General features: G+C 31.1%; 1 protein-coding gene across 3 annotated transcripts in view; it reads left to right on the top strand.

The window, feature by feature from the left end:
• The window catches only part of LOC150090411 (peroxidase-like), a 265,140-nt gene that overhangs the window by 181,670 nt on the left and 70,004 nt on the right, over positions 1-13,466 (top strand). The gene's annotated exons all lie outside the window — the stretch shown is intronic.

The following is a 13,466-nucleotide window of genomic DNA, read 5'->3' as shown; positions in this document are numbered from 1 at the left end:
ATTTCAATATGTTAAGTGCTGTTAACTATCAAACACAGAGACTGTGTAGTTTGTCTTCAACTCTTGGATGCTTCTCCCTCTATTTATGACTTACAAAGAATATAGAGCTCATCTTGTTATAAAGCACAATATAAGTTTTGAAAAAAAAAAAAAAAATGGTGCATAGTATGTACATTTTCATATAACAGTCAGGGATAGATTCCATAAAAGTTATACATTTTTTAAACAAGCATATTTACATTTTTGTTAGTTGGATATAATGTCAATACTTACCCCATTTTCAAATTTATTTTTATCTAAACATATTACACAATGATTGGTAAATAACAATATTATTAAATAAAAGTTTATTCAAATAAAACACATGAGTAATATTATTTCATTTTCAATGGCTAATTTTTCAACTAGAGGACGGGGAGGATCTTCTTGTACTGGGCTGGGTTTTCTTAAAGAATGGATATAAGGTCAGTTTCCTCTTTTTTTCCCCCCTCTTTCTCTTTCTAAAATAAATCTATAACAACTCATCACGTCCAATTTCTTTTGAAGTCTAGATCCATGTGTGCTAAAACTCCATTTTTATTTCAATATTTAATGCTTTTGTTTTTTTTTTTTTTCAAATGCTATGGCCTTTTCTTGCACTTACTGTTTATGTGTAATAAGAATATGTATTATAAATATAAAAATTTTATTTTTCACAAAATATATAACAAATCAAAATATGCAACATGCATTCATGGACAACCATAAAGCGAAATGGTGTTGAGAAAGAGTGTAACATGGCAGCACATGGGCTTTGTGTGTGTAACTTCGAAATTGTGTATGTAATGGCAGCCAAGGTATCAACAATTACACAAATAATTACGTGTGTAACTTGAAACGTGCATTGTAAGATAGCACATTAATGTAGGATTAGCTCTATTAGATATCAGTTTGTTTTCTAACTGCTGTTTATGGGTTTTGTATGGGTGGTATTGATGCAATTTTTGCAGCTGTTTATATTTAACTCAGAGAATTTTCATTCCAATATTCATATAATAACATTTACTTGAAGTCAAATTTTCACTCAATCATTGACTAGGTTACACCAATTTATAAATTCTGATACTTTATTTTTATAAAGCAATATTCAATTTGCCATCAAACACTGATCTACTTTTAATTCATGTATTAGCACGAATTACCAATCACTTAATTACATTATATCCTACAAATTAATTTTTTTAAACAAGTATATTTACATTTTTGTTATCTGAATAAAATGCAATATTAATAAACAACGGAAACACTAAGACAACATCAGTATTCTAAAAGGATATTGTTTTACATTTGAAAACTTAATTAGAAGGCTCAATAACTAAAGCAACTGTTTTATTCTGATTGACTGAATTTTGTAATATTACAATATCTCCTGTTTTTTGTGCCACAATATATTATTAAAAAATGTACAACACTGTTAACATAATCAAACAAATCAATAAAAATCTATGCATTCTGAGAAAGACCCCCCCCTCCAAATCATACAGATAAAGGAGGTGAGTCTCGAAATATAACTTTTGCTAATTCGTCTGATTAATTATCCCTCATGATTCTTAAAAACACCTGCTATAAATTTCACATTTAAATTCTATTAACATAAGTAATTTTAACCCATAAGCAGGATTGCAGGTTAGCTAATAACAGTATTAACTAATTATCATAAGTAATATAGAACTGTTGATTGCATGTTATATTCCAAGGTGGCTTGATGATTTCAAGATGCTGCAATTATGAAATTAAGTGTTAAAACAAGCCTGCTTTTGCATTTCTCTACATTCAGGTTGAAATAGGGTCACCCAGTCTCCTGCAGCTGCTAGTGCTGAACACCCATAAAAATCTAAAATCCAATCAAGTACAACTTAAAATTATAATTAAACCATCAGTTAGCATGTGAGACAATTAATGATCCCCCTCCTTGCACACAAGGTCTAGCAGACCATGATTCTTAAACACTCAATAACACTGGCATTTTAGAAAAGTTCAATTAGATTAGTGGTTTCCAAACTTTTTTGGTCGCACACCCTGGAATAAAAAATTAAATACAGGCAGTTCTAGCTTTATGAGTCCCCCCCCCCCCCAAGTATCAACAAAATCAAAAATATGAACATTAATTGCAAAAAATGAATGCTAAACATTCATAAATACCACATTTCAAACTATGCACATAGCTATATAGTACAGTGTACTCCACTTTACAATATTAATCTGTTACCATCATGTTGCAAAAATATTGTAATGTGAACCCAATAACACTTTGTTCTTTTGGTAATTCATTCCGTGCATGACCTTGGAAGTTCAACTTTCGCTATATAACTCCCTAAAAGGCCATTTTTATAGTGTAAATTGTATTAGTTACCAATTCAAATCATTAAATGCACTATACTTTCATCATTACCATATGTTATAAGAATATTTTTCTAAAGCACATTTCTTGGAAGTCACGACCATAAAACAATAAAAACAATTTGCACTTTTCGGTTTATTGGGCTTTTCTGTTACTGCAAGCAATTATAAACAGGTAGTAAACTTGATGTTATTGCATTTGTGAAAATACCAATAGCTGGAATTGTGTGAGTTTTTACTTTATTATGGTGAAATGTGTTTGCCCTTTACTGAAATCCTCAATCATATAAAAAACATAAATAAATTTTCAAAATCTTATCTTTTTTAAAGCTTCATAAACTTGTCACTCTGTGCAAATTGTGTTAGTTTCAATTTGTGCATTCCATTTAAAAATGCTTACGTATGCTATTTGAAATTTATAAAGAAAAGAGAAGATTATCTTGGAAATAAATGCCAACAAGTGCTGAGCCAATAAAGAGTAATCAATGAGTGTGCATTTAGTCGATGATGATGAAGAATAAACATTTTTTAACATTTGTAAGTCATAAATAATTTCTCTATTATTATAATTTGCTTGATTTTACAGGCTACATTTTCATTTCTTTGGATAAATCAATCATTGTTTAAACAAACTAATTAGCTAAATAATTTCATTGTTGATAACCCCTATTTTTAATATTGTCTACAGGTAATAAATTCCTGCTTTACGAACGCATGCTAGGAACGAATTAACTCATAAAGTCGAGAACTACCTGTATATAAGTTTAATATATTTTTTATTTATAAATCATTTACATGGAAGGCATAACATATAATTTTAAAAGATCACAAACAAAAAAATACAAAAAATTAAATTGAAGTTCAAGTACAAAATGCATGTACTTGAACATGCACGATCAAACAAAGCCACATGTGAAGTATTAAAAAAATATTTATTCATAATTTTTATTTTCAATTGTTTCAAAAAACTAAAGTTTTCATAATTAATAAATATTGATTTATTGCGGATCATCTCACACACCCAGCTTTGGAGACCACTGGAAAACACTAAAATAATGTATTTGTGACAAAAAAGAAAGAGGATACCATATATTCTATTCTATTTTATTTTTACCATATTAAAAAGCTTAAACACAAATAAAAACAAATAAATTTCCTTGAAATTCCATTACTGGCTGCAAGACACATTGAATAAGGAATACATAGTATCTTATTTTAATTTCTTCAAAAAAACAATTCATTGAGCAAAAATGGAAGTTATTGCAAAATTTCAGTTTATAACCGTTCCCAATAGAAATTTTGTTAAGATCAAATATACCCAGGAATGGTGCTATAATAATAGAATTTTTTTTTTTTTTTTTTTTTTGAAAATTGTGAGTAATGAAACTTATTTTTCTTATCTAGCACACAATGTGGTATTTTCTATTTGACAACAGTTTTTGCAATTTATGTGATTTTCCATACAGAAATTTTGTCTTTATGCAAAATACACTAGAAGGAGTATTTTTTTTTTTCCAAAAATTCATTTTAAAAATTTTGATTTATACTTTTTGATTTATACAAAAAAAAAAAAAGTTATACTTAATTTTACATCTTTTCTGTTTGCATAATAACTAACAGAAATTTCTGGAATTTTCAATAGATAACTCATCAAAGAAAATGCTTTTTTTTTTTTTTTTTTTTTTTTTTAAAGGTATACTGGTAGTCTCAAAGTAGCTGAAAAGCACCAACCGCTAAAATTTGTGGGATTCCAATGATCCTTCATGGTCATTAGGATACTAGTGATTTTAAGTTTAACCCCAGCTAGCATTCTGATTATAAATAGGTTAGTGTACATTTCCAAAGCAGACAATTTACTACTCATTATCAGGGCAAACGGCAAGGGTAATAGAATGAAATATAAACATTAGGAAGCATCTACTATTGGAGGTTGGTTGGTTGTTTGGATTTTTGGATCAAAAACAACTTTGGCCATACTGCACCTTATTGTTGGAAGGAAGGATTGTAAAGGACAAGAGTGATTCTGAATATTAACAAAATTACAAGTATCTGATATGGTAATCATTACATCCTGTACATTAATAGTGTGTATACATATACTAAATTTCAGCGATTGGAAATTGTCTAGGAATCAATTATTGAAACTATCAAAATTAAATTATTGCCTAGTAGTGAAGGCATGATCTATAAACTCAAGATGATGTGACATGTTTGCATTTGCAGACTGGTTATCATTCCTATCTATGCTCAAACAAGGTACAAGCATTGTTTTTTTTTCCCCCTGTTTGTTCTAAATGTTAAAGTTGATCAAGGCTTTAAATTTGCCTTGCTTTGCATATATTAATTTTTAAACAACTTCAATAACAATGTTATTTGCCTTACTTATGCCAGTATTTTTAAAAAGTTCAGCAACAGCATTATTGAAAAATCAGTAACTGCCAAATGATTAAATTAAATTATGAAGTCTACTTCATAATTTAATTTAATCATTAAATTGATTCAATTTAAAATGACATCCTCTATTAAGAAATCATTTCAGCAGTGGTTTGAAATGTACAGACGAGAGAGAGAGACGTGCATTATACATTTGATTTAAAATAGCATACCTTATAAACATCAGAAAAAATCAACTCAGTCATATATGGAATGCTTCCATTGTGAATCATTTATACTAGGGGTGAGCAACCTCCGGCTCGTGAACATGCATAATCCAGCCTGCGGTCATTTTCAGAATATATATAACAAACAGCCTGCCGAAGAATATATAACATGAAATCGTGTTTGTTGCAATTTTTATTATAGTTGATATTATTAAATTGTTTTTAGCATTTTTGATTGCATGACTAGACATCTAATGAATCATTTGAATTTGTGCCATATATCACAACTTGAGTAAGCAGGCATAGACTTTTGCCTTTGAATTTGTATTTCTTATTAATAAAATTAATTATATGTACAGGTATGTATAAATATTACATATAAATAACATAAAACTGCTTATGACAATTTTTTCTTTATACACCATTTTAATAATCCTAAAAATTGTGGAAAGCTAAAAAAAAAAAAAAAAAAGTTGTCCGTGTGTACCTCACATATTTTATTTGGCCAACCATTTAAAACGGTTGTCCACCCCTGATTTATACCAAGGCTCAACCTGTATTTTATTTAAATGTGTCAGGAATCATAAGCAATCAGTTACTACCAAATATCTCAGATCCCAGAGCTCATAAACTGCAATCACTACTGGGGCATCAATTTAATTTTTAATATTTAAATTTATAACCATTTAATCCCTGAAACAATTAGTATACACATGCAAGCTGATCTTATGTTCAGTGTCTGCACATTAATAAGTCAGATGCTTAGAATTCTGTTAATATTCGCATCACTCTGATCCTTTACTATCTGTTCCTCCAAAAACAGTGGATGCTTCCTAATGTCTCAAGGTTAACTGATATGTCAACTGTATTAACATATCAGCTATCAATTAACCTCATTATTATAATTCACTATCAGCACAGCACTGCTGACTTGATAGTGAATTATAATTTTTAGCCTGAGTAATTTTTCCTGAGTTTAATTGGTTAAATCTTAGGTTCACCTATTTCAACCCAGATGCAGAGACAAATGCTTACAGAAGTAAACTTGTTTTAAAGCTGTCCCTATGCTCTTCTAATACTTATTTTCATAACTATTACATTATAAGTGGCTACCCTGGAATGCAACAGGTAATGTTTTATATCACAATAATTAGTTTATCAGCAAGTTCATTAATATTTATTGTTTTATATGTAAAGTATCTGTGGTATCTGAATTTAAGCTTGTATTTTGGGCATAGTTAATGACTATTTTCTGTAGTTATACAGAATTCACAAGTTTTGATTCCTCGGTGTATTACATTTTGCATTGATTGGTATAAATTAGGACCAAATATTGCTGAGAATTACATAGTGATTTTTCTTAATACATATGGCATTTTTTTTTTCAATGATTAATGCCAAGAACAATTTGAAATAATCCTAAATGTTGTTTCTGATAAGTTCCAATGGGAAAGTATATTAATTTTTTTTTAAAATAAATTTTACTATAATGAATAATTTTATATTTTTATAGTGTTTAGAACAATAACAACCAGAAAAATATTTGAAAATTCTGAATATTCCATCATAGAAATGAGAGCACAAGGATGTTCTAAACATTCTTATGACTGCTAAGCACACTTATAAAGAACTGTAACTTCCTTATGGGATAAAGAATGATATGGAAACAACCTGAAAATTGTCTAAAGATAGGGTGATCAGACAACTCAGTCCTGAAGGTTTCTTTTTAAGATGCATAAATGTCCCGATTTTCCAAAATTTTAAATGTAATGGTTTACTAAGCAGTTTTTATTGTACCATTTACAGGAATTCATTTTCACTATAAAACTAGCTCTACCAAATATGATTTTATAAAAGCATTTGCATTTATTAGCATTAGTAAAGGCACATGATGCAAGAAAGCAAGCTTATATAGCATCAGCCAAAAAAAAAAAAAAAACAACCCTAATTTCACCCATTCACTCGCTCCAGATGTTTGTCTAGTTCTGCCTTGAATCTATTTAAGCTATCAACTTCTAGGACAGATGAAAGTTTGTTCCAGCAATCAACCACACACTGGCTAAAGGCAAAAATTCTAAAAGCTTCGCACAGGTAAATGCTTTCAGTTCAACTAATTAAATAACAATTGGTGTGTTGTGTATATTCCATTAAATATAAACTAATAGAAACACCACACAATAAATTTAAATATGAAAAAAAGAACCTAAAAATAAAAAGACCATACGAAGAATAAAGCAAATTGGTTAAATTTTGCTTTTAAAAGCTAACTAAAGTCATCTTGTTGCTTATATGATCAAAGCTTACAAAAGTCATATACAAGTAAGAATGAGATTCATTTAATTCTCATGAAAGTATCAGCACTTGAACTGATGCTTGTAAACAAAAAGCAGATGTGGCAATATTGGAGGTTTGATAGGAACACAAATCGGACACTAGTGGCATCTTTGCTTTCAGGTGAGCATCCATTACAGCCAGATAATTTAAATGAAATGAGGCGAGTATCAATGAAGAATTGCTTGAAATATCTAGATTGGAACTGGACAGTTTTGGGAAGAAGCTGAATGCTTCTACTGTAATCAACCTCATCCAAATCCAGTCACCTATCTTCTCAATTGCATATCAATTTTTTGTTTATATATATATATACTGTATGTTATGAATTTGAAATTACTTCACGCAATGCACTTGCATAACTAGTCAATACCGAAGCAAAACTCCATGTAACAATCTCATATAGCTCGATGAAATTCTCTTATTCAATTCTGTTCATAAATTTGCTTTTCTTGTAATAAGAATCCTGACATTCCTATTTTACTTGAATTAAGTTCTTACTGTGTCTAAAACAATTATTTGTATTTAACGATATCCTTAATTTTTCAATTACTAAATACATATATCTAATTTTCCTTCTCTGGTAAAGGCAGTGGTGGACATATATCATTCAATAGCAATACAAATTACAATTAACCTTCTAAAAATGAAATCTATGCCCTTTGCAAACAAATTGCCTTTTAGATCTCTTTGTATAAAAGCTTCCGTAAAATGAAAGTCCCCCCCCTCATCCTCCCCTGCCCCTTCTCTAACCCGCACAGCCCACGGGATGTCCGTCCACTATGTCTAATGGCAAGCCACTCCATATAAATTTCAGGTTAGCACCCAAATAATAATAACAAATCCTACATTTAACAATAAAGCCATTCAACCTCTACAAACAGGAGTCATCTGAAGTGTATAAGTGTCATTTAAAGCTTGGCCTGCTTCCAGTACAAACTTCAAATGACACTTGTAGCAGCTGTTTATCACCAATTTCATTTCATGTAAACTGCCCGATTGCAGAAGCTCAGCTCAAGATAAAAATTTCACCAGTATTGCAGCACCTCTAACACAATGTTGCTTTTGCTCATTAATGTGCTAGTACTTTTAAAATTGCATGAATCTCACATACAAGTGAGAAACTCATCCATGGAGCCCCACATTATATTTAGATCAACTCAAACAGTATTATAGTGCTGGAAAAACCACTTACGCACATAAGGCCATCAAATGCTGATAAGATAATAAGGATGACAGTTGGGCATATATTTCTGTATCATTCCTTCTCTTCTAACTATAAGCAGTCTTAATTGTGCAGTTTTTGAGTGCACTGCTGTGCCACCCTGAAAAGCAACCTCCTGTAGGTTAAAAGGTGCAATTCTTCCACATCAATAGCGGGTAGACAATCTGCATTGTATGGTGGGATAGCCTGCCTTGGCATCACCATTTATCATGCTCAAGGATGCAATGATGTTATTTTCATTACTAGCTTGTTGCACTTTGTAATTATGAGAGATTCGTTCTTTAGAAGGTGTAACACATAACAAATTGACATACTTAGAAACTTGCTGGTTAAGTTTACACCAAGCAATTGATCGAGTTCTAAAATTTTTTGAAGGTACTGAAAGCATTTTTTCTTGCAGAAGAAACGCCACCAAAATTCATGTAAAATTTTTGAATTGCCATTAAATGAAGCATACTCCATGTTATGTATATGGCCATGGCATATTCAATAAGCAGGTACTAGAAATTGAATGTTTCTAAAATTACATAATAGAAGTTACATGCAATTATGCATTGAAGTAAAATTGGTTTCCTTAAGTTCTTGAAAATTTTTAACTGATCACAAATTCAGGCTAAAGAAATATTTGACATGTATAATTTACTTGTGAATACCTGGAAAAATAAGCCAAACCCTTATGCCAGTTTGGAAGGAAGTACCAAATATGTGTAAAAATATTACTGATATAGAATTTCAAATTGACAAAAGCTTATCTTATTTAGTCAGTTTTCTTTTGCTTAAAAATTTCATTTTAGAAGAGATGAAAGAGAGCAACAATGATAGCTCAAGTCTTGTTATAGTTGATGGTTAAAGTTTACATTTCAAGAGCAGACCTTGGAAATTGAAATACTATCTGGCTTTTTTGTTTGCCATTTCAGTATGTAATGGAAATGTTGAAAGAATATTTTCAGATTTTATGACTCATTATTCAAAATTATTATAATTTGAATTTATAATAATTTAACTTGGTACAAATATGGCCATGCCATATTGGTATATTTAATTTAAAATGTTTTGTAATTTATAATTATTATTCACACCAAAAACTATATTCCATTGGAAAATTTATTTTCCTGAAATATAGTTTTAACATTGCATTGATATTATTGATTGCATTGTACAGGTAACCATAGTATAACACGGTAGTTAGATTCCTATAAAATGTGTTGTGCAAAACCGTGTTATATGGAACTAAGAAAAAGTACAAAAAGGGGGTTACGTTCCAAATGCTAACAAAAATACACCTCTAGATTTTGTGTATCTTCTGCTCCCTTTAAAAAAATCAGTAATCTGGTTTTGTTTGCTTTTGATTGATAAATTTGTGAATTTCATCGTATGGAACTAATCATTTTTGAAGCTCCCTTTTGAACTTTGGGCTCCTTTCATTCAAGAAGCTGCATTCAAAAAATAAGACATTGCCCAGCAAACTTTATGCCTTCCCGTATGCTTTTTAGTGTAAAATTTGGAAGTTTAAATTTTCATCTGCACTACCATCCTCTGAATTGATTCGATTTTACCTTCAATGCCATTTCCACCAAATCCACTTTGCCAGCCTCTTTTCCTACCAGTAATTTCTTGAATGTCTTTATTAATCATATCTTTTTTTTATTTTTTTAGGAGCATCGCCGACTAAGGCCATGTTGCTCTACGTATATTGTCTATAAATTGCGTGTTCTGTGGTCGATTTTCTGTTTTAATGGACAAAAAACTCGAATTTCTAGGAGGAAAAAACCATGCTACCTTCACCTGAGCAACTCAGCCACGCTGTGAAAAAGACCCATAAAAATTCCTCCCATCGACAGGATTCAAACTCTTCTTTTCCACCTGGTGTGGGGAGGATGGCGATTCTATCAACTGTGCTACCCACAAGGGCTTCAGTAGTCATATCATCCAAACCTTCCCCTCCTACTGATATATCAAGTTCTACTATCACACTGATTCCGTTTTCTGCCAGTTTGACCATATTTCCTGAATGAGCTGACTCTGGCCATACATTTTTCCACATGCATTTAACATTGACTGTTTTACTTCTTTCAGTAATAAAGCTATGATTCTGATATAGTCCACAATTGAGAAATGTTTTGATGTCTCCATTACTTGGAGACATCAAAAAAAGCGATTCGGAATCAGTTTCCAAAATCAATTATAATGATTTTCTGATGCAATGAGTTTTAAAAGTGGATATAATGCCTTGATCTAATGGCTGAATGAAAGAAGTTGTATTAACCTAGTACAACTGTGGTGGTAGAAACATAACTTCAACGTTTGGATGGTTATGTTTCTACCACCTGGCGAAACATATTACTATTGGATAGCATGCCAGGGATTTAAATCCCTGGCGTGCTATCCAATAGTAATAAAACTTTGAAATCTATAGATTTTTCCACAAGTTCAATAGCACAGAACACGGGGATCCAAACAAAATAAAATACAGGGATATCTCAAATTTTTTTAAAAATTTTTTGACTAGCATGTCAACAGCGGGAATTCAAAAAGAGTGGAAATGTTGAAAAATTACATCCAACTTAATAGCTGGATTTTCCCCGCACAAAAACTCAAAAATACCTGTTATGCGAGGTATTTTTGAGTTTTTGTGCACCATCCTCCCCACACCAGGCAAAACAGGCCTGGGTTTGAATCCTGTCGAAGATGAACTTTAATGGGCTTTTTTCACTCTGTGGCTGAGTTAGTCGGTCTCGGGTGTAGATAGCAAGGCTTTCCCCAGAAACTGGGTTTTTTTTTTTTGTCCAGCAAAACAGGCAAATCGACCAGAGAACACACACACAATTTACAGACACAAATACTGGTCTATGTATTAAATTACGGGTAACCCTACTTTAATAATTTGTTATGTAAGATTTGCTAAAAATTCTCTAACCGTGTTATATAAGTACTGTGATCCTATCAATGTTCACTGGTTAGATGGACAAAACAGTTTAGATGTAAAAACAAGTAATGCTGCTATGTTATGTAAATTTAACATAAATTTAGTACTTTTAGTAATAGCAAATGATGCAAGTAAGCAAGCTTTTACAGCATCAGCCAAACAAAAACACACTTCCTACTTCACCTGTCCATCTATATAATAATATAATTAACACTAATATTAATACTACTAATGATTTAACACAACGCCTCGGGCTCCTGATTTATTTTATTCTAATACTGCTTAATTATTCCTCAAATATGTTAATCTAATTATTTTATGAAACAGGGCAAAGTCCTCGTTGTCTTTTTTTTTTTTTTTTTTTTAATTGCCCTCGATTTAAAACTCATTTCGTTTCAGTTGTGGTCGTCAGCATCTGGTCACCCTATCCAAAGACCAATTTTTAAAATATCTATAACAAAGCAAATATGTAAAGATGACTGGCAATTTATTTACAATTACTTATCTAATATTGTGAAATAATGACAGTAACATAATTCACATTTCATCCTTTTTTTCCCTGAAATTTTATCACAGTCTAATGATACCTGTACTACTTCCCTACAATCAGGTTACTATTTGCATTCACAAAAAAATAAAAAATAAATAAAAATTGTGGCACTTTGCATTTTAATATTAAAAACTCTTGAAACTAAAAACAGCTTAAAAATGCAGTCTTATAAAACAAAAAATACATATCATTAATAAAACACCTTACAAAAAAATAAAATATTTATAGAACAGTTGTGCAATTTTCCTGAAAATGCAGAATGTTACATTTCAGTATAAATTCATTAATGCTAGATGTAATAGATGTAAATATAAAAAAATATATGTACATGCAACAGAATAATTTATTTTGGCATGACAATAAAAATAAATTCATGCTGCTACCTGCTTTTATTTTTTAACCTGTCAGCAAGGTTAGTGGGAGTTGAATCCCTCCACCCACCCCACCACGTTGGGGCAGACAATCATGCTGTTTTTTTTAATGGAAGATTGAAAACCAGTTTTCCCAAAAATGTGATTGGTATCATATTTTTGGCAATAATTGGTTTTCAGTTTAGTCCTCAGGCTTTCAATATACTTGACATGGAAATGCCGATTTTTCATTTAATATTTTAAAGCATCACCTCTGTCTAAAGACAGCAACTAAATTTAGGCATGTATGGTTTTTACTTGAGCTGAAAGCACTTATGTAAAATTTAGAATCTATTTACTGTTAAGAGAATTGACGACAGTGACAGTGTGACAGAAGGATTACAATCGCCAAAGAAAAAGAGCAAAAAAAAAAAAAAATTAACAGTATAATATGTAAATCATTAATAACAGATAGATTTCTAAACTTTACACAGATGAAGTTGATACCTTCAGTTCAAATAGTTAAATAAAGATAACCTGTGCAACATGCCATTCAAATACACTGTTCAACAAAATTAACAGAACACACAGAAATCATGGTGTAACTCGCAGCTTGCGATGAAAGGGAACAAAATTTGGTACGGTGGTGTATCATAGAATAATATTGAAATGAAGGGACAGTGAGAAACTTCAGACAGGTATAAGGAACATTTATAAGGGTTGTATAAAAATTACCAAAAAGGTCATATTACAGAAGTTGATGCAAGATGCTCTAAAATATGGTCACATGACATCAGTATGTCATATGATCCTTCCAATGGCTAAACATGCCTGAACCATGCTCAATATAAGGGTATCTACAAGATGATGTGGCAACAAATATCCCATTCTTTCATCAGCATACACCTTAGCTCACCAACTGACCGAGGAGTTGGCCGTCGGCATGCAATGCTATTCGACACATGCTCGATCTTATCGTGCTGGCCACAGCAATCACTGGATATCTTTAGTTTCAAGATATTCCTCCACCACTTGAGCTCTATGTGAAATGGAGTTGTCATGCACAAAAAAGGAAATCTAGGCCAACTGCACCCCTAAAAATTCA

The sequence above is a fragment of the Mastigoproctus giganteus genome, chromosome 2 (assembly GCF_048544385.1).
Source record: "Mastigoproctus giganteus isolate SK-2022 chromosome 2, ASM4854438v1, whole genome shotgun sequence".
NCBI classification, from domain to species: domain Eukaryota; kingdom Metazoa; phylum Arthropoda; class Arachnida; order Uropygi; family Thelyphonidae; genus Mastigoproctus; species Mastigoproctus giganteus.
The sequence above is the reverse complement of the archived record's forward strand: the minus strand, read 5'-3'. Positions and strand labels throughout refer to the sequence as shown.